Source organism: Pantherophis guttatus, chromosome 4 (genome assembly GCF_059756535.1).
Source record: "Pantherophis guttatus breed Tessera chromosome 4, ASM5975653v1, whole genome shotgun sequence".
In the NCBI taxonomy this organism is placed as follows: Eukaryota; Metazoa; Chordata; class Lepidosauria; order Squamata; family Colubridae; genus Pantherophis; species Pantherophis guttatus.
Genome location: NC_142066.1, coordinates 132621056 through 132644058, shown reverse-complemented (window position 1 = coordinate 132644058; position 23003 = coordinate 132621056). Strand labels below are relative to the sequence as shown.

The following is a 23003-nucleotide window of genomic DNA, read 5'->3' as shown; positions in this document are numbered from 1 at the left end:
TGTAACAAGCACACTGTCCAGGTGTGGGTTTAAAACCACAACGCTGTTCTCCATTGTGGGTGGAGACAGCAGCCAGCATGGGTAATCCTCATCCAATCAGCCTGAAGGACTGAGTCTATCCAAAGCTTAAATCCTGCCCTTGTTGCCGGGTAGACCAGCTTTTGACTCAGTCCTTCAGTCAGGGCTGGCGTGTGGTCTCTAGCTGTCTCTCATTTATCTGGATTTTGATTGCTGTTTGTCTCTTCTGGTGTGATTTAACTCTGGACTGCCTTTGACTACGATTTCTGCATTTTCCTTTGGACTTGGTGATTCTGGACTGTACTGTGAGTTTGTTCCTGGTGGCTGGGGGCTGTCCCCTTGCCTAACGGCCTTTCCCTGGGGAAATGGTGAAAAATTCCATTAGCCTGTTTATTCTGCCGTTTTTCTGAACTTGTAGAGGAGATTGTTGGGGGACTTTATCGAACTGCATTATCTTAACGCTGGTAGTGCCCTGTTCCTTTGTTTTTTGGCTGTTTTTCGCACCGTTTGAGTGGCGGCCGCCATTTTGTTTTTCATCGGGGGTGCAGCGCGGCCTCGTTTTATGCCTGCTTGCTTCGTTTTGCCATCTGCACCTTGGATTTGCCGTTTCCACCCCTCTGAGCGTGCCGTCCTATTACCACCTGTCAGCTGGGACTTTTCCCCCTTCATTTGGCATTCGGCTCTCCCCTGCTCGCCCTCATCTGCCTTCCAATTGTTCCAAGAGATTCGTGCTGCCCTTACTTCTCACGATTGGTGGATGTGACAGGCACCTTCAATTGAGCTATATTTCCTCCATTGCTTACTGACGGCCGTCATTTTGTTTTGATTACTGACTGCTTTGGTGGCCATTTTGTGGAGTTTCCGCGCTCCCCCCTCTTGATTGGCTGAACTGACCTGTCCTATATTGAGGGTGTTTGTGGAATTTCCACGCTCCCCCATTATCTCCTTGACCACCTTTTACTGCCTACTTGCTCTGTAACACCATGCCCAAAGCAGTCGCTAAAACAAAGCACGGTGGCAATACCGTAGCTCCTTCTGCTGGCCATTCAGAGGAAGCTCATGGCACCCGGCCAGTTCCTGCCTAGGCTTCTGTGGAAGCCCCAACTCCGCCCCCAAGGTTGCATTCGCATCACAAAGGGCATAAAAACATGGCGGTACTTCCTCTAAAGTGGAAAAGCGCCGAGATAAAGTGCTTACTAAACTTTGTGATAGGGCATGTGCTAAGCGTAGTGCTTCTATGGGTGTGACACCAGTGGCAACGACAGAGGTGGCGGCCCCGCATGAGACTTGCCCTGCGACCCCTGACCAATTGTCTCTTCGGGATTGTCCAATCGCAATATCCACTTCTGACCTGTGGGGTCCTGAACCTTCCACTGCAACCGTTGCCCCAACTCCAGCGGTATCGCAGGAAGCGCCCATTGCAAGGCATGCTGCTGTTTCTGCTCCTTCGGCCTTACCGGACCTGTTGTCCTCTGACCTTTTACAGCAGCTCATCGAAGCGGCGGTACAAAAATCTTTGGCTGCTAGATCTCACCCTCCTAGCAGGGCCAGTTCGGTGCGATCTGTCTCCCCGGAACGACGTCACTCTACAGAGCAGGTTATCTCCGGACAGCCTTCTTCTCCCTCTATTTCACAGGCCACTCTCAACAGTCTACATTATCTGATATGGAGGATGCTGACGTTTCCGGCTTGTCTGATGATGATGACCTTCCTCTGGATCAGCCCGTCGTGTCTGGTTTGTTCCCGAAGGCTCTGTTTAAATCCTTGCTCTTTAAGGCCATTAATACGGCCCAACTGTCATCTCCAGTGGCCCAGCCCTCTGCATCTGTTCCTCCCGGGACTCTGGATCCCATGTTCGCAGAGCCGACTAAACAGGTTACTTCTATTCCTGCTCCACCTTTATTCCTGGAAACTGTCAAACGACAGTGGGCCTCTCCTGGCTCGGCTCCCCTGCCCTCTTCTAATGACAGGAAGAATTTTAATGCCGCTTCTGACCTGGACTTGCTATTGCAGCTACCGTCTGTGGATGCTCCTGTGGATGCCCTTCTACCTAATGCTAATGTTCCCGGAGACCCTGATGAGGGATTGAGACCTGAGGAGTGTCGTTCTGACCTGGTTCTCCAGAGGGCACACCAGGGGGCCGCATGGGCTATCAAGGCATCCTCCACGGCATCATTTTTTAATCGCACCACCTTGCTGTGGCTCCGCCAGTTACAGGAGAAGCTTTCCCCGGATGACGCACGGATTAAGCAAGACCTCAACAAGATTATTGCAGCAGTTCAATTTTCTGCAGATTCAACTCTGAGCGCCGCCCGTTTTGCGGCAAAGTCGTTGGCATCATCGGTGGCTGCCCGTCGCTTGGTCTGGCTTAGCCATTGGCAGGCGGATGCCAGGCATAAGTGGCGGTTGGCTGCTACTCCATTCGGAGGGGTCCGATTGTTTGGGAATGCCTTGGAACCCTTCTTGACCGAGACTCGTGACAAAAAGAAAGTTTTGGCTCCTGTTTTTCATAGGGGGGACTCTCGTTATGTACCTTATCCTACACGGCCTCAATCTCGGGCCTCTGACAGTGGGGGTCCTTCTACTTCTTCCGCCTTTTTCCCTCCTCCGTGGCCATTCAACAATTTTGGGAGGTCCCGGGGTTCCCAGGATAGGTTGTCCCAGGGAAAACCCTTCATGTCCAAATGGACTTTTTGAGGGGGAGGAGGTCGTTCCTACCGGCGCCGTCACTAGTCGCATCTCTGACCCTCCCATTGGCGGCAGATTGGTCCTCTTCGCTGCCATTTGGGAGAAGTCTATTTCGGATAAATGGGTCCTGGCCACCTTAAGATCAGGGTTGGCCATTGAATTCCTTTCCCCTCCCCCGAGCACCTTTGTCTGCTGTCCGATTTCTCGTAACACCGAAAGGAGGACGTTTATGGCCTCTGCTGTTCCGCATCTCCTTTCCATCAGGGCTATCCAACTGGTCCCTGCTGACGAAATTGGGACAGGATTCTATTCTCAAGTTTTTCTGGTGCCTAAGTCCTCGGGGGGGGGGGTGGAGACCCATTCTGGACCTAAAACGGTTAAATCGGTACGTGGTGTATCGGAAATTTAAGATGCAGACTCTTAAATCTATTCTTGACGGCGTTAGGAGGGGCGATCTCCTTTCTTCTATCGATCTGACTGAGGCCTATTTACATATCCCCATTCTCCCTTCTCACAGACGTTATTTGCGGTTTTGTTATGGGGGAGTGCATTATCAATATCGGGCGTTGCTCTTCGGGCTTTTGTCCGCTCCCCGCACCTTTACTAAGGTGTTGGCGGCATTGGCCGCTTATCTTAGGCTCTCTTCGATCCGGCTCCTTTGTTATTTAGATGACATTTTAATCTTGTCATCTTCCACTCACCAAGCTGTCCAGGACATTCAGTTTACCCTGAGGACGTTAGCGGCTCATGGTTTTTCCATTAACCTGGAGAAAAGCCATCTGTCTCCCTCCACTTCTCTGGTTCATTTGGGGGCCCTCATTGATTCGCTTCAAGGTAAAGTTTTCCTCTCTCCTGAGTGTCAGGTCAGCTTGAGGGCTTTGGTGGTCAAAGTTGAGGGATCTCGGAGGGTCTCCCCGTATGTTCTTTCCCAACTCCTGGGGAAAATGATTTCTGCCATTGCCATTGTTCCTTGGGCGCAGCTCCACGCCCGGGAGCTCCAATGGTTTCTTTTACCCTTACAGAAAGCGGGCAGAGGCACGTCATCCAGATAGATCCTGCTTCCTCCAGCTGTTCGCAGATCCCTTCGGTGGTGGCGGTCCCCAGCCCTTTCAGCGGGTTCCCTCTTTCTTGAGCCCCAGAGGGTGGTGGTGACAACGGATGCCAGCCTCCACGGCTGGGGTGCTCATTGTCAGGGTCAGCTCGCCCAGGGTGTATGGAACGATGTGGATGCTCGCCGCCCGATCAACTGGCTAGAGTTACAGGCCATCTTCCTGGCCCTCAGGGCATTCCGTCAACTACTAGCCGGAGCTCATGTCCTTGTCTTGACGGACAACGTAACCGCCAAGGCACATCTGAACAAACTGGGGGGCACCAGGTCGAAGTCCCTATTGTCAGTGGCTTTGAAAGTTGGCCTCTGGGCAGAACGTCATCTCGGATCTCTTCGGGCAGAGCACATCTCCGGCGTCGACAACATTCAGGCGGACAGGCTGAGCCGGCAACAAGTGGACAATGCGGAGTGGCGGCTCCACCCTCGAATCTTCCAGAGCCTGGTCCTTCAGTTCGGTTCTCCAGTCGTGGACCTCTTCGCGACTCCAGCGAATGCTCAGTTGCCTCGTTTTTTCACCTGGTTTCCGGCCCCTCAGGTGGAAGCTGTTGACGCCCTCCGAGTTCCCTGGCCTCACGGATTTCTATACGCATTCCCTCCAACGTCCTTGCTCCCCAGAGTGATCCGTAAGCTATTGGACAAACGGGTAGAGTTGATTCTCCTGGCTCCAGACTGGCCATGCAGACCATGGTTTGCGGACTTGATTTCCCTTTCGGTCGCTCCGTCATGGCGCATCCCAATCGCGGCAGATACTCTGACTCAAGGGGTGTTGAACCACCCAGATCTACTGTGGCTCAATCTGACCGCTTGGCAGTTGAGCGGCTCTCTTTGAGCACGGCTAACATCCCGGCCGATGTCATACAGATAATCCAGGCCTCCTGTCATCCTTCTACTAACAGAATCTATTCGGCCACTTGGCGGTCTTTCTGCTCTTGGTGTGACAGGAACGGCGTCCCTGTCCTACAGCCTTCAATAGTGGACATTCTGGTGTTCCTCCAACGAGGTTTTGTGGACGGCCTCTCTCCGAACACTCTTCGACGCCAAGTTGCGGCCATCTCTTCGGTGCTTACCTGTGGATCCCTCTCGTCATTAGCACAACATCCTCTAATTCGATGCTTTCTTCGCGGGGCCACGAACTTGTCCCCTCCTATTTTGCACCGCTATCCTACCTGGGATCTCTTTTGTCTTAGAAGCTCTCATAGGGCCTCCTTACGAACCTCTACGGACAGCGTCTCTGCGTTTGTTGTCGTGTAAAGTCGCCTTTTTGGTGGCTATCACTTCGGCTCGTCGCATATCGGAAGTGGCTGCTTTGTCCACCAGGCCGGATCTTTGCGTGTTCCACTCGGATCGTGTCATCCTCCGTCTGGATCCAACCTTCGTGCCGAAAATTAACTCTGTCTTCCATCGCTCCCAAGAGCTCATCCTCCCGAATTTCTGCCCTCGTCCTTCTCACCTTCGCGAACGTCGTTGGCACACTTTGGATGTTCGCCGTGCCCTTCGCATCTATATTAAACGCACAGCATCCTTTCGACGTTCAGAAGCTTTGTTCGTCTCCTTCTTGCCCGTTTCTTTGGGTCTCAAGGTGTCTTCTTCGACTATCGGTTGCTGGATCCGGTCGCCTCCGCCTACGACTTCCGCTCCCTGCCGCAACCTCCTCATGTGACTGCTCACTCTACCCACAGCGCAGCTACGTCGGCAGCCTGGGCTACTCAGGCTCCACTGCTGGAGATTTGTCGTGCGGCCACGTGGACTTCGCTGGCTCCATTTATTAGGCACTATAAACTTGGCTCATTTGCTTCTGCTGAGGCAGCATTTGGTCGGCTGGTGTTGCAGAGGGTTGTTGATGGGGAGAATGTTCCGGTCCAGCCTGGCCCCTCCCAGGTCTCGGGACAGTGAACTTGGGTATGTCCCATGCTGGCTGCTGTCTCCACCCACAATGGAGAAGGGGCGTTGGTCCTACCTGAGACGCTCCTTCTCGTTGGGTGGAGACAGCAGCCAGACCCTCCCGTTGTTTTGTGCCAGGCTGTCCTTGTGTTTATTTATCGGACTTTTCTTCGCTTGACCACACGCCGAGTCTTTCCTTAGTCTTCGCCAAAAGCTGGTCTACCCGGCAACAAGGGCAGGATTTAAGCTTTGGATAGACTCAGTCCTTCAGGCTGATTGGATGAGGATTACCCATGCTGGCTGCTGCCTCCACCCAACGAGAAGGAGCGTCTCAGGTAGGACCAACACCCCTTCTCATTATCCTTAATCCTGGTGCTGTTCTGGGTATGTATAAGGATTGTGATTCCACTCACCCAAGTTGGAAACACGCACACAGTATTTAGGTATTGTTAAAATTGGATGCAACTAACAAAGAAATGTATTTTTAAGCCGTAACATTTGATTTCTTCAGTCACTGGCATATGCTTGTTATTCCCAGCATGAGATCAAAAGTAAAATGAAGCTACATTTTTCTACTTTTCTACTTGCTTTGTGTTAGGTCAACAGGGGTTTATTGTGACACCAGTGAGAATTTGTAGCTATTGTCTATTTTTCTGATGTGGCTGATTTTTTATATTTCTAGTACTTTAATTTCACCGTTATTTCCAAACAAAGAGCATATTGCAGGTAACAATAATACTGAAGAGCACAAACATACAAAATCCTTCCAAGATATAGTTTAGAAAATGTACGCTCAGAATAGTTGATCCAGACTCATTTTAGTGTGAACTATTATTCACACTAGATGTGCTAAAATATTTGATGTCAGTTAGACATGCCTTGGAACAGGTGAACTTTGACATGGAGGAAAGAAGACTACACAATAGTTATCAGAAAGTTGTTATTTGCATTGTGTGGTGTCCTATGATCAGTGTGGGAATCACTTGTGAATACACTGTAGCTATGTAGCTTCAGGCTCTCTTATTTGATTCTGATAAATAAACTTTTCATTCTCCATTGTGGTTGGAGACAGCAGCCAGTGTGGGTAATACTCCTCCTATCAGCCTGAAGGACTGAGTCTATCATTAAGCTTAAATCCCGCCCTTGTTGCCGGGCAGACCAGCTTTTGACTCAGTCCTTCAGTCTGGACTGGCGTGTGGTTTCTAGCTCTGTCTGTTTGTTCTGACATTCTATCTGCTATTTGGATTTTTTGGATGTTATTTCACTCTGGACTGTTTTGACTATGATTTCTGCCTTATTCCTTCGGTTTCTGGTTACCTTGGACTTCGTTGTGAGTTAATTATCGTCGGTTGCAGGGGCTCCATTCTCTGTTTGCCTGACAGGTTTCTCCCCTGGGGGGGGGGGAAACCCCTTGGACAGTTTTCTCGTTAGCACAAGTTCCCCCTTGTCATCTGTTTGAATTGCGGCTGTTTGGGAGCTTGGGGATTCCTTCTCGCAGCAAACTGTTTCTCAGCTCTCCTGCTTTTAATTTCGGCTGTTTTTCGCGCTGTTTGAGCGGTGGCGGCCATTTTAGTGCCGTGGGCATCGTTGGAGTGGCGCCACTTCATTTTTCTGACAGCCAAAGCCAGCTGCTTCGAACGTCAGGTTTCTCGCCCTTTGTCCTCCGGTCACCTGTTTTGTGGATTGCGGCTTCCCCGCTGCCCTTTGAAGACCGGCAGTTTGCGCCCGGCTCCCGGCCGCGTGGTGCGGCACCCGTAATTGCCACTGATCAGCTGGGCTCCGTTCTGTCTATTTCGGGCCCCTGCAGACTAATCATCAAGTCTCAGCCTGCTGCTCGTGGAGACTTTAGCTCTCCCGTTTGTGTCGTCTAGGCGTTTCGCCTCATTGGAGCCTTCTAGTGCCAGAGCTGGTGGCCGCCATTTTATTTGACTGCAAGATGCGAGGCGGCCATTTTGTGGAGCTTCCACGCTCCCTTTGATTTATTGGTCTTAAATACAGTATTGAGAGGCGCCTTGTGGAGTTTCCGGACTCCCCCTTGATCATTGGCTTTTTCCATTGTCTGGACTTTAGCAGTAATAGCCAGCATGCCAAAGGTGCTATCTAAGTCGAAGCACGGTTGGAAGGCCAGTGCTCCTGATCAGGGCAAATCAGATTCCGTATCTGTTACCTCTCCTACGCCTACCCAGGCCACTATTGAACCTCTGCCTCCCGCCCAAGCTTCACGTCCTCATAGCAAAGGGCATAAATATGGCGGTACTTCCTCTAAGGTGGAAAAGTGCCGAGATAAAGTTCTCACCAAACTTTGTGATAAGGCAAGCGCCCATGTACTTTCAACTTCTGTGGCGGCACCAGTGACTTCTGAAGCCGTGGAGGCCATTCTGGACCCTCGACCTGTGACCCCGAACCAGCTATCTCCCCGAGACTGTCCGATTGCGATTTCCACTTCTGATTTGTGGGGCGCTAGTTCTTCTACTCCTTCGGCTGTACCGCCTTCGGTAGTGTCACAGGATGCGGCCATCCCAGCTCAGACTCAGGCTCCGATTACTGAGGTTTCATCTTATCAATTGTCTCCTGATCTACTGCAAAAGCTCATCGAAGCTGCAGTGCAGAAGTCCCTAGCGACTGGTCTTCGTCCTCCAAGCATGGCCAGTTCTGTGCGATCTGTCTCCCCTGAGTGGCCTCACACTTCTGAGCAGATTGTCACCAGGGCTCCTTCATCCCCTTCAGGTTCTCAGGCTACTCACGCTTCTGCTCCGTCTGACGCTGATGATGATTCCGGTTTGTCAGATGACGAGAATCTCCCACCGGATCAACCACCTGTGGCTGGCTTGTTTCCGCAGGCTCTGTTTAAATCACTACTCTTTAAAGGCATAAACACGGCTCAACTGTCTTCTCCCGTGGCCCAACCTTCCACTTCTGCTCCTCCTGGGTCCCTCGACCCGATGTTTGCAGAGCCGACTAAGCAGGTCACGACCATTCCTGCTCCTTCTTTATTTCTAGAAACTGTCAAATGGCAGTGGACGTCTCCAGGCTCGGCCCCTCTGCCTTCCTCTACTGACAAGAAGAATTTCAACGTCGCGCCTGGTCTTGACTTGCTTCTTCAACTCCCGTCTGTAGACACTCCGGTTGCTGCCCTTTTGTCCAATGCCAACGTTCCGGAGGATCCCGATGAGGATATGCGACCTGATGAACGACGTTTGGACTTGGTCCTCCAGAGAGCTCATCAGGGGACGGCATGGGCTATTAAGGCCTCCTCTACGGCGTCCTTTTTTAACCGCTCCACCTTGCTGTGGCTCCGCCAACTACAGGACAAGCTTTCTCCTGAGGATGCTCGGATCAAACAGGATCTTAATAAGATCGTTGCAGCTGTTCAATTTTCGGCAGATTCAACACTCAACGCCACTTGTTTTGCCGCTAAATCGTTGGCTTCTTCTGTAGCGGCTCGTCATTTGGTCTGGCTCCGTCATTGGCAGGCGGATGCCAGACATAAGTGGTGTTTGGCCTCCATTCCTTTCGGGGGGACTCGACTATTTGGGGATGCCTTGGAGCCCTTCTTAACTGAGACTCGGGACAAGAAGAAAGTGTTGGCGGCGGTTTTCCACAGAGGAGAGTCTCATTTTTCACTTTACCCTGCGTGGCCCCAATCTCGGGCTGCTGATGGTGGGGGTCCTTCTTCCTCCTTTTTCCCTTCGCCCCGCCCATATAACAATTTTGGCAGGCAACGTGGATCCCAAGACAGGATTTCCCGGGAGAAACCCTTTATGTCTAAACGGCTCTTTCGGGGAGAGGAGGTCATTCCTACTGACGCCGTCACTAAGTGCATCTCTGACCCTCCCATTGGCGGTAGATTGGCCCTCTTTGCTGCCATCTGGGAGAAGTCCACCTTGGACAAATGGGTCCTGGCCATCTTACGATCTGGGTTGGCCATTGAATTTCTTTCCCTGCCCCTGAGCACCTTTGTCTGCTGTCCGCTTTCTCGTATCTCCGAAAGGAGGGCGCTGATGGACGCTGTGGTTCAGCATCTTCTTTCTATCAGGGCTATCCAACTTGTCCCTCCTAATCAAATCGGGTCAGGATTCTATTCTCGTGTATTTTTGGTGCCTAAATCCTCGGGGGGGGGGGTGGAGACCCATTCTGGACCTAAAACGATTAAATCGGTATGTTGTATATCGAAAATTTAAGATGCAATCTCTCAAATCCATTCTTGACGGTGTTAGGAGGGTCGATCTCCTTTCCTCTATAGACCTTACTGAGGCCTATTTACACATCCCTGTTCTCCCATCTCATAGACGTTATTTGCGGTTTTGTTACGGGGGGATACATTACCAATATAGGGCTTTGCCCTTCGGACTTTCATCCGCCCCCCGCACCTTTACAAAGGTGTTGGCTGCCCTGGCCACCTTTCTTAGGCTTTCTTCTATTAGACTCCTTTGCTACTTCGATGATATTTCGATTTTATCGTCCTCTCCTCAGCAGGCGGTCCTGGATGTTCAGTTCACACTGAAAACCTTGGCTGCCCATGGTTTTTTCATTAACCTAGAGAAAAGCCATTGGTCCCCACTACATCCCTGGTTCACCTGGGGGCTCTGATTGACTCACTTCAGGGTAGAGTTTTCCTCTCGCCAGAGCAACAAGAAAGCTTGAAGGACTTGGTAGTTAAGGTTAAGGGGTCTAGGAAGGTTTCCCCGTATGTTCTTTCCCAACTTTGGGAGAAGATGATATCTGCTATAGCCATTGTTCCCTGGGCTCAACTCCATGCCCGGGAGCTTCAATGGTTTCTTTTACCTTTACAGAAGGTGGTTCGCAGATCCCTTCGGTGGTGGCGGTCCCCGGCCCTATCGGCAAATTCCCTCTTCCTCAAGCCCCAGAGGGTGGTGGTGACGACGGACGCCAGTCTCAGCGGCTGGGGTGCCCACTGCCAGGGTCAACTGGCGCAAGGAAAGTGGACCGTGTTGGAGTCTCGGTGTCCAATCAACTGGCTAGAGTTGCAAGCCATATTTCTTGCTCAGAGGGCGTTCCGTCATCTTGTGTCCAGGACTCATGTTCTTGTGTTAATGGACAATGTCACAGCCAAGGCACACCTGAACAAGCTTGGCAGCACCCGATCGAAGTCCCTGTTGTCTGTGGCCCTGAAGGTGGGTCTCTGGGCAGAACGACACCTCGGATCCCTTTGGGCGGAACACATCTCCGGCATCGACAACGCTCAGGCAGATTGGCTGAGTCGGCAACAGGTGGACAACGCGGAGTGGTGGCTCCATCCACGAGTTTTCCAGAGTCTGGTTCTCCGATTCGGCTCTCCGGTCGCGGACCTTTTCGTGACATGCGCGAACGCTCAGCTGCCTCGCTTCTTCGCCCGATTCCCGCAGCCTCAGGCGGAAGCCATTGACGCCCTCCGAGCCCCTTGGCCGCAGGACCTCTTATATGCCTTTCCTCCAACGTTTCCGCTCCCGAGGGTCATTCTCAAGCTCCTGGACGAATGGGCAGAGGTGATCCTCCTGGCCCTCACTGGCCTTGCAGGGCATGGTTTGCAGATTTGGTTTCCCTTTTTGTCGCTGCCCCCTGGCGCATCCCGATCACGGCGGACACTCTGACTCAGGGTGCCTTGAGCCATCCAGACCTCCCGTGGCTCAGTCTGACCGCTTGGAAGTTGAGCGGCTCTGCTTGAGCACTGCGAACATTCCGGACTAAGTTATTCAAATAATCCAGGCTTCGCATCATCCTTCAACTAACAGGATCTATTTGGCTACCTGGTGGGCCTTCTTCTCATGGTGCGACAAGAATGGCATATCTGTTTTACAGCCCTCCATTGTGGATGTGCTAAGGTTCCTTCAGCAAGGGTTCTCCAATGGACGTTCGCCTAACACTCTACGACGCCAGGTTGCTGCTATTTCCTCGGTACTTACCTGCGGATCTCTATCGTCTTTGGCGCAGCACCCTCTGATCTGTCACTTCCTTCGTGGTGCCACTAACTTGTCCCTTCCGGTCCTGCAGCGTTACCCTTCCTGGGATCTACCATTGGTTCTGGAATCTCTTATGGGGCCTCCATACAAGCCTTTGCGAATGACTTCTCTTCGGTTGCTGACTTGTAAGGTCGCCTTTTTGGTGGCCATAACCTCTGCTCGCTGCATTTCAGAGGTGGCTGCCCTGTCCACCCGGCCCGATCTCTGCGTGTTTCATGCTGATCGTGTAGTGCTCCGCTTGGATCCTACCTTCGTACTGAAGATAAACTCCATTTTCCATCGCTCTCAAGAGCTTATTCTCCCAAACTTCTGGCCATGACCTTCTCATCTGCGTGAACGTCGTTGGCACACCTTGGACGTCAAATGAGCACTTTGCATCTACATTAAACGCACTGCTACCTTCCGACGATCAGAGGCATTGTTCGTCTCTTTCCTTCCAGTCTCTTTGGGGCACAAGGTGTCGTCTTCTACTATAGGCCGCTGGATCTGACAGACTATTGCCTCGGCCTATGACTTCCGTTCTCTACCACGACCTTCCCGTGTGACTGCATATTCTACGCGCAGTGCGGCTACGTCGGCGGCTTGGGCTACTCAGGCCCCTTTGCTGGAGATTTGTCGAGCGGCTATGTGGACTTCGCCAGCCCCCTTTATTCGTCACTATAAACTTGACACATTTGCTTCTGCGGAGGCAGCGTTTGGTCGGCAGGTGTTGCAGAGGGTCGTTGATAGGGAGGTGGTTTCGGACCAGACTGGTCCCCCCCAGGTTTCGGGACAGTGAACTTGGGTATGTCCCACACTGGCTGCTGTCTCCACCCACAATGGAGAAGGGGCGTTGGTCCTACCTGAGACGCTCCTTCTCGTTGGGTAGAGACAGCAGCCAGACCCTCCCTGCGCCAGTCTGGCCTTGTTTTTTGTTCTATTTCTACTTCTCTGTATTCTTTACCACATGCCGAGTCTGTCATTTAGTCCCTCGCCAAAAACTTGTCTGCCCGGCAACAAGGGTGGGATTTAAGCTTAATGATAGACTCAGTCCTTCAGGCTGATAGGAGGAGTATTACCCACACAGGCTGCTGTCTCCACCCAACGAGAAGGAGCGTCTCAGGTAGGACCAACGCCCCTTTTCATAAATGTTAAGTATTTTTTTCTCTATAAATTGTTAAATTCTGTTTTCTTCTTTCTTTTCTATCTGCTCTCAAAATGAAGATTCAGAACACTTCTATCGATTCCCTTGGCCAGTAAAAGAATCAGAAACATTACAGGCAGTGATTCAAAGATAAATGCTTAAATAGCCTTGAACATTATTTAAGAATAAATTAACAACTCTTAAAAGTGAAATGCAAGCTATAGATAAAAGCTCCAGTTCTTCTATCGTGACCTCATGAAACTCTAATTGATGGTCACCAGTGCCATCTTTGGAAATTTAATTTACGATTTTTACTTTTTACTCTGTTGTAACCCACCTAGAGTCTTTGGATTGAAATGGACTATAAAAATTACTAATAAATATTTCAGGGAAAGAATATGAAAAAGATACATCAACGTCAGGGTTGATTTGTGGTGTTTTTGGTGTTCTCTGAATTTGGTTGTTTACTTGGAGATGTTTTAGTAATCAGCTACTGTATATAACGTGATGGTGAACCTATGGCACACATGCCCAGCTGATCTTTGAGTCTCTGCCATGCATGCGCGGGGGGCAAGGTGCATGCGCTGGGGATGCATGAGTGGGGGGGCGGGACGCATGTGGGGGGGGTGCTCACATTTCATTGGGGGGCTGCACACATGCATGCATTTGCGCACACGCTTTGGATACTCGGCACCAAAAAGGTTAACCATCGCTGGTATATAACAACGCAAGTGGTGGAAGCAAACCCCACACCACTCACTGATGATGATACTAGGGGGATAATGAAACATCTGCAAATGAGAAAGCAAGCTCAGAACATCAAGAACTGCACAAATAAATATTACTTGCATCACAGACGTTTTTCAACTTCCCAGCCTAGCCTACAGCTTTGAAATTTTCCTGGCAGTCTTTCATCCATAAACTACCCAGAAATAGTATTTTGGGGTTAGCCCAAGTCAAATAAGTGCTGCCACTAATTGATAGATTCCAACCTGAATACCTAATTAATTCTATCAGCCTTTAAACTTGAAACTCTTTTCACCATTTCCACCTACTTGAGAATTCAACAAAGATGGAGAGCAACAGTATGGCAGAGTCTTAGATTAGTGTTGAAAATTTGGCAATTTTAATTCTGGGATTTCAACTCCCAGAATTCCCAGCCAGCATGGTCCAGATGGTAAATAAAAGTGGTCTTTTACTATGACTGTAGTGGAAGGCAAAATGGTATCCACCTTTTTAAATGTTACTCATCTATTGAACACTCATTTTTCAGAATATGCTGATTGCCAAACTGATAAAGCATATTCGGTGTTTATTTGATTCCATTTTACTTGAAGCATATAGACTGTCAACTGAATTCCTTGCCTTGGAATCACTGAATTCCATTTTTAGATAACATATGGAAAGGCTTTGTAGATAAAAGTCATGGCATTATCCATGCCATGCTCACTTTTCGAAGTAAACATAGCAAATTCCTAACAGACTGGGACTGAAAAATAGGAAAAATAGTTCGGTAATGTGTACTGATTAAAACTAGAAGTTTCTTTTTCTTCAGTTAAATATATTGCTGTATAATTGTGTGGCTGAGGAAGGTTAAGAACAGTTAAATGTTTTTTTCCCCTATTTTACTTAGTAATATATCATTGGCAGAAATTTCTGTGACTGTGGCTTGGTAAAAAATGTCTCCTCTTGGATGGAAACTGGGTGGATCTTAACTGTTAGAATTTGTATTGACAAAAATGAGGGCCTTAAAATACCAAATGCATTTCTATCTGTCTCCTGGGATCCCTTAAGAGAGTGCTTGCTGCAATTCAACAGCACTTTGTAGAGCACAATACCAGATAAAATCCAAATTGGATTTCTTGAGTCTCTTTTCTTTCTCTCTTTCTCCCTCTGTTCAAAAATGCAGCTGGAACAGGAATGATTTTTAACATCATCCTCAGTCATCATTCACTCTCTTATACCCGTCTTCATATTTATTTGTTTAGTCTGATGGATATTTTAAGAAACCTAAGCTTATAAAATTTTGTTGGCCAAACAAAGGTATTTTGCTTTTATGAATTTTTCCTTTTGATCAAGCAAATTGAAATTACTTCAATTAATGGAGTATCTTTATATGGATGGTACATATTTGTTTTACTAGAACACTTTGCACTTTTTCAGATCATTCTGAAACTGGGATGGGGTGTGCCCTAGTTTGGTTACAGCATCTCCATCAAGATCAAACAAGACCAATAGATTCAAGAAGGAATTTACCTGAAAGACAATTTTAGTTGTAATTATAGGTGCAAGAACATTGAACTCAGAATTTGAATTATTATAGTATGGCACACTGTTATTGATAGCATCTTTGCTTTTCAGGCAGTATTCACTGAATAGTTATTCAGTGATAACTATTACATCTGATTGATAGTCCTAACTATTCCCAACCTTCACTCATACTTTTCCCATTCAGGGGATAAACAAACATAAGCACCAACAACATTATATGTCTGCTTTTTTGTCCCTCTTTCAATGGATTTAGCCTGAATATGTATCGGTATGGCATATACCTCCAGTTAGAGGAACAAGACAACAGTATGTTGGCTTGCAGGATAATCTCTAGATTTGCTTGAGAGTACTTGGGGTAAAATTGGACTGGTTACACTTAAGGCATATAGTCATAATGTGTCAACTTAAGTGATACTATATTATTAATAGGGCAAGTTATGCATTGTAGAGGTGCACCAAGATAGGTTAGTCAGTATCTTATCCATCTTAGTAAAAAGTGTTTTGTATTGTGTATTGGTTTTTTTGACCAAAGCCTTGATGGGTGTTAGAAGTCAATAGCTATGGACTGATCTGATAAATATGACAATGATAAATTTTTTAATTTACTATACTATGTTTATTTATATGTTGTATGTTCTTTTGGCAATAGCAGATAAAAATATAGCCACAAAAGAAGCATAGCTCCAATGGAGTAAAATCAAAAGAATAAACATATTTAAGATTTTGCTAAAAGTACAGTTAAGAATTGGCTGATTAGTTGGGTTGGAGTAAGAATTCCAAGAGATTAATGTCAACATCAAAAAAGCCGTGCCTAACTTCTCTTTTCAGGATTACCCTTGTAAAAGGATTATCTGTAGAATGCATGTCTAGGGAAATAAAGAAAGAGAGCGGGAGAGACAAGAGAAGAAAGAAAGAAAGAAAGAAAGAGAAAGAAAGAAAGAAAGAAAGAAAGAAAGAAAGAAAGAAAGAAAGAATAAGAAACAGGAGTGAGGCTTGAGATTTATAAGGATGGATGTATATGTATGTGTGTATTTGTGGATGTGGGTGTGGGTGTAGATACACAGACAAATTGATAGACAGGCACTTTCAATTCATCACACAGAGCAATTGGAAGCCAAATACGTTAGCTAAAGGCGATACTCTTCCTAAGATATCTCCCCAATATTTTGATGCCACGCATAGTGGTATTGAAGGCCACCAAGATATCCAGGAGTTATTAACAGATTATCCATCAAGACTAACTAAGCCAATATTCTATGGCCCAATCTGAAATCAAATTGAACTAGATCTACATAATTGGTTTCCTCTAGAAGGACTTGAAATATTTTGGTTATCATCCTCTGTAGAGAAGTACAGATATTACCTTGAAGAAAATATGTGTCAACCATTAGTAAAAGATGACTATATCCCAGAAGAACAGGGAAGTTTGAAAAAGAAACTGTCAAGCTTCTGATGTTATTCCCTATGTCAGTGTTTCTTAAAGTGCAGTTATCTCAGGGTTCTGCAAAATCAAAATTATTTGCCTGATATTAAAAATATTTGCAAAAATGTAAAACAATGTCAGTTTTCTCATTATTATTTTTTATTTATTAAAGTAGGGTTTTTATGAAAAATATTTATTTTACCCTGTTTCCCTGAAAATAAAACATCTGATAAGTTCTGGTTCTTGCTCTTCAACCATTGTTAATTGATGTTGTTATAGTGCTTCTTTGATGTTGTCTCTCCATATTCTTCTGGGCCTGCCTCATGTTCTTTGACCTTTTCCTCTTTTTGCATATGCCTTGTACGAATGGAATTCCAAGACATCCTGTCCAGGTGAGCGGATGTTAAATGTTAAATTAAGTTAAATCTATAATTTATTAAAATACCTATATCTATCTATGACACATTGTGTAGTTAATATTGTTATATTTACATGATTCAATAAATAAATATTCTATGAATGCATCCATTTTAATTTTTAATGCATTAAATGCTGATATAGACAAAAACTCTTTTTGGAATCATCTGTAATTTTGGGATGCTGAGAGGAAAAAAATTAAGAAACACTGTCACTTTCTCCCTGCTGTCGGAGCTGTTAATGGTCATAAACCTTTCCATCTGTTGATTCATCCCACTACAGTCAAGAAAGTCTACAATCTAAAGGGCAGAATAGTCCAAATTTATCCAAAAACTTAATCTTCAATCTTGAGAAGAGACTAACTTTGATCCACAAAACTGATCAAGCATACCCTCTAGCCTCCTCTTCACCATTGCTAATTTTTTTATTGATCGGTTCACCTATGGAAGTGATTGCAGAAACTTACATTGTGTGCTTAAATTAATGATTTGCACCACAGATATTAAACAGGAATTTCCCTTTTAATATTTTAGTTTAAATACAAAGTTTTCATTGTTGCTGCAATTTGGAACAGTCTTTCAGGCAATTTTCTGAAAATGCAACAGAGACAGAGAAAAAACTCTTTGTTGATGACACTGGATGAAATTGAAATGAGGGAAATCTGGAAGACGTATTTCTAAGATTTGTTTGAAAAGGATAGTGATACTTCAAAGAGAAGAAATGAACCTAATGCTATAAATGTGTCTGAGAAAATGAGTATATAAATGCTGCCAAGTACGTTCAAAAACGTTAAAGCTGTAGATGTAGATGGCATAATTGGAGAGACGGTAAAATATATATGTGGTTTGCTTATCAAGTGGCTGTGTAATTTGTTTAAAGTGTGTTTGAAGACTGTATCTGTGCCTGGTGTTTTGAATAATACCGTGATTTTTCCCCTATACAGAGGAAAAAGTGAATGTATAAAATATAGGGGAATTAGTTTGTTAAATATGTCTGAGAAGATGTTTGGCAGAATTCTGATTGAAAGAGTACAAGAGATTACAGTGAACAAAATTTGGGAAGTGCAGTACAGCATTGCATTAGGAAAAAGGTGTGAGATCACACTTTCACTCTTCAGCAATTGAAAAATGCATGAATGTAATCAATAATTGTTGATTTAGAGAAAGCATAAAATGAATATACTTGAATTATAAAATATTTTGCATGAATATGAAGTTGAAAGCTGGCTGCTGAATGCAGTAATAGTTGTGTAAGATATAAGGAAAACTTCTGCGATAATAACTGGAATGTTTAAACAAATGATTGAACACTGATCTGAAGATAATATAAAGATTATGGTGTCTCACTGGCTGTTCAATGTGTCTATATAGGAATGCGCAAAGAATACTCATAATGATTTTAGAGAAGTTGTGATTGAAGACTCAAATGAATATGCATTTTTTTCCATGCAGATGATGCTGTGCTATTGGCTGAAAAACCAGATGAGTTTCAGTGAATGTTGCTTCAAGGCTGTAGGTCAGGAAAAAAAAAATGTTTCAAAGGTTAAGGCAGTTGTGTTTGACAGGATTAATGTTTTTAATTTGCTTTAACTGGCAAAATAAATAAATAAATAAATAAATAAAAAAACCCCAAAAAACTCCAAATAATTAGTTGTATACTTTGGCAAATCTGGAGAAATGGAAAAATTTTAAGTCATGCTGGTAGGCAAATGCTGGTAGAAAAATATTGAATAGATTATACTATATGATATAGAATTAATCTTTGTCAAAAAATGCAAAACATGGTTGTATATAAAGCACACTTCTGCCATTCTACTATATGGAAGCAAGAATTAGACACATCAAAAGAAAATGTAAAAGTACGTTTAGTGCAGTGGGAATAATACATTTAAGACTCCATGATAAAGCAAAAAGAGATAGTGCTAAGAATGAATAGGTGTTGAATGAATGTCAACTGTATACAAATGAAAAACAAATATAAAAGATGAACATTGAGTCTACTTGGTCATAAACTTTATGACTGAGTATCAGATCACAAAATAAATATATGGGGAAAAAATAAATGAGTTGAGAAAAATGGAACAATCAAGAAAGTTATGAATGAAGGCAAATATACGTGTCCCAGGGAAATGTTGTAACTTCTCTGAGAAGGTCTCCAGCAGAAATCCGAAAACTTGGAAGACTAAACCTCTGGTCCTGGTGACCAAATTGGATCCTGCAAGAAAGTTATGTTTTAATAAATTGATGAGACTTTCAAAAAATAAAAATACTGAAATGAATTGGTGCATTAAAGTAATGAAAACAAAGATAGTCTGTAAGGACAGAAAACTAATTCCTAAAACACAGAGTTATACATTTTTATTGAAGGTTGAAACAGAAGAAAAACAAATGAAAGAAGTAAGATAAAATGGACTAAAAATTTGATTATAATATACAGATGGAATAACTGGAAAATATGTGGCTGAAATTATTGCACTTTACATTATGTTATAATTGTAAAGAAAATATTTATAATATGTTGTACTGTTGGTATATATGAGCAAAGACGTAGTCTAGCATCTAATATAGGCACTTTAAATATATATTAGAACAAGAAGGGACATTTTATCATTTGTTGTAAAAAAACTAGAACATTTTGGATTCAAACAGGAGAAAAAATAGTTGATGAGTAAATTGGCTCCTCCAATTTGTCTGGAGAAAGAGAAGATGCAAGATTGACCATGTTATATGCCATACTGTTGCTCCTTATGAGACTTCAAGGTAGTGTTCCCCATTGGGCGGAAGACCTGAGAGACAAAGAAATTTGCCATTCTTATTCCAGCTGTAGTCAGATCCTTCAAAAGTCACGAAGTTCATGCTTCCTTTGCTAACCTTATTTGGAAAGTGCCTTGTTTTGTATAAAAAGAAGGAACATAACGTTGGCTTTTTAAAATTTATTTATACTTTTTTCTTCAACATACGTAAGTGCTTAGTGAACAGTGTATTGTCCAGTCAATTTACTTATACATAATATAACAGTAACCATATTGTTCACATAGAAATAATCTTTCGACTTCTAATATTTACATGTACATGGTAATAATATATTATGTGACAGTATACATAATAGTATTTTCCCAATTTCTGCTTTCTACCTCTATTTTCCAGTCATTAATAAAACAAATCCCAGGTTAAAAAATATTCTGTTTTTTCCATCATCTCTTGCCCTTTTTAATATTTCGACTCTTGTTGACTTTTTAGCCAGTCTCACATGCTGCTCCCTTGGGACCATGTGTCTCCTTACATCACTCATATTTAGTCTTAAGTATTTCATCTGCCTCTATGTCTATCTCATGTATTCCCATTTCTAGGGCACCCACCAACAACTACATCACTTCTAGGGAATCTTCCTCTCTATCTTTTTCTATATTTTGACAGCTTGGAGAGTAAACTACCTTCTGCATTTCAGGAATTATTACTATCCTTTTCATATCTTTATCTACTTGTATCAATTGTTGATCTATCTCCTCTATTCTTTCCTCCACACCTTCTGATTTCTCTTCTATTCTCTGGGTTCTTTGTTCATTTTCCATTACTATTTGTTGAGGGTTTCCTAATTGCACAATCATATTGTGCGTCTGTTTCTTGATCTTCCCCAAGTCCTTTTTCATCTTGTTATAATTCTTTATCATAGCTTCCTGGATAGATTGAAACATCAATTTTATTTCTTTTTTAAATGTGTTTGTTTTTCCCTGTTGTGACATTGTTTCTCTTAGTCTTTGCTTTAATGGCCTGGAGCTTGCTAATCTTGGTGTAAATCCAGATGGCCCACCAAGTTAATCCACATTCTAAATCAAGAGGCAATTCCCATAGTCTCTAAACGGTTCCAGGTTATTCCACTAATTGACTCTTTCAAAAGTATTTGGTAAAAAAAAACACCAATTCTCTCAGTCTCCAAGCCATTTTGCAATGCCAACAGAACTCATAAGCCACCAGGTTCAGCAAGTTTCAAGAAGAAAATATTGTCTATTCCCAGAGCAAAAAAACAATCTTCCAAGTATTGTTTACCTTTCACTTTGCCTTATTTTCAAGATTTTTGCCAGCAATGTAATAGAATAATATCATTTTTCACTAGTAGGTGTCACTCCAGTTCTAACTTCCAATCTTGAAGTGAAAGATATAGCAGCTGATTGTCAAATAATCAAAACGTATTAACTTGCCGCTTTCTCTATGCTTTGGAGAATCTTTCTTTCTGAGAAAAAACTTTTCTATAAGTTTTATAGGAGGAATATTTAGGAATACGTCTTTAATGTAGAAGTTGAAAATAGTCTCACCCAGTTCCAATGCTCTATTCAAAATAGCTCATTAGTGCTTCTTCCGGCCATAATGGCCATCTCTCTGCTTCATTACTTGGGAGGGTGCCTTGGATCCAGTGGGAGAGCCACCATTCTCTCACGATCATCAAGGGATCTCTCCTTTCTTCGCACCCCTCCAGGATGACTTTGGCCCTATAGAGCCTCCTGGCAAAGAAAATCAGCCCTGGATTTGCAAAGCCCCACTATATCCGACCGTCTTGCCATGATGTCAAACTGGAAGTCCCATAGGCCTTTTTGATCCAGGTTTATTTTATTTCTTAGATTTCTATGACGCCCTGCTCTCATAGGACTCGGGGCGGCTCACAGATAAAAAACATATAACAATAAATAAAACTAAAAACATCCAAATGTAAAAACCCCAACTAAAATCTCAACAGATCAGGGAATTTGCTGAAAAAGCCATGTCTTCAGTTCAGCGCAGAAAGCGCGAAGGTCGGGGGCTGTCCAAATCCCGGTGGGTAATTCATTCCAGAAGGTCGGTGCGGCCACCAAGAACGCCCTCATCCTGGGGGCCACCAGCCGACATTGTCTGGCCGATGGCACCCGGAGGAGAGCAATCCTATGTGACCGCACTGGGCGGTGGGAGGCTGGTAGGAGATGGTCCTGCAAGTACCCCAGGCCCATGCCATGTTGGGCTTTATAGGTCAAGACCAGCACCTTGAAGCGGATCCGAAGGGCCACCGGTAACTGGTAAAAAGGTTAAAATGAAATCTGCGATTATTTGGGGGTGTTATTTCTGGACTGATTTACAACTGGAAAATCTGTTGTGTATTGGATTTACTTACTTAGAATTAAGAGTTGAGATTCGAAATGGTGAATTTTATATATTTATATATTATATATTTAAATATATAATATATTTAATTTAAATATAATATATTTTATATATTTTATATATTTTTAATGAAAAAGGCATTGGTTGCTGAACTTATGTAAGGATAACAGTTGACTAATGGGATGAAGAATTTTACTATATTAATTAAGAGGAGGTGAAGAGGTGGTAAAACATTTTGGGGAAAAGACGGAATTGCTGTCTTGGTTTTTTTCCCCTTTCCTTTTCTCTTTTTATTTTTTATTTCTTTTTTATTTTCTGGCTTTTTGTTTTACTTTACTTTTCAATTTATAGTATTATATCATATACAGCAGTGATAGCTAACCTTTTTTGATCAGAGTGCCCAAACCATGTGCCCGAACTCCCAAAACGCAATGCATGCATCCATGCCCCATGCCCCATGCATGTGCCCTGCCCCCCCGTACATACACGCGCACACCCCCACACATTTCCGACCCCCGTGCATGTGCGTGCAACCCACCAAATGTGCCCCGTCCCTGCACATGCGTGTGCAACTCCTCCACACAAGGCCGCCCTGCGCATACACATGCAACACACCCACATGTGGCCCGTCCCCCTGCACGCCCCCTCCCCCTGCATACACGTGTGACCACTGCATGTGCCTTATGTCTCACGCATGCATGCACAACCCCCCTGCATGCACCCCGCGCATGCGCAGCAGAGACCCGAAGACTAGCTGGTCAGCAAGAGGCGCACACACATTCGTGGCAGAACTGAACTGTGGTGACAGCTCGTGTGCCATCAGAGAGGGCACTGCGTGCCATCTCATAGGTTCATCATTTCAGATCTATAGTATAAACGGCAAAGGAATCAGAGACCATCCTTGTCTTGTACCCTTTTGAATTTTGCATGAATTGATTAAGGCGTTAATAACAACTTTTGCTTGCTGTGATGTATAAACAGCTTT

At 44.8% G+C, this 23003-nt stretch overlaps 1 protein-coding gene across 6 annotated transcripts in view; it reads left to right on the top strand.

Moving 5' to 3' along the window:
• Positions 1-23003, top strand: part of PLXDC2 (plexin domain containing 2) — a 287499-nt gene that overhangs the window by 74400 nt on the left and 190096 nt on the right. The window lies entirely within an intron of this gene.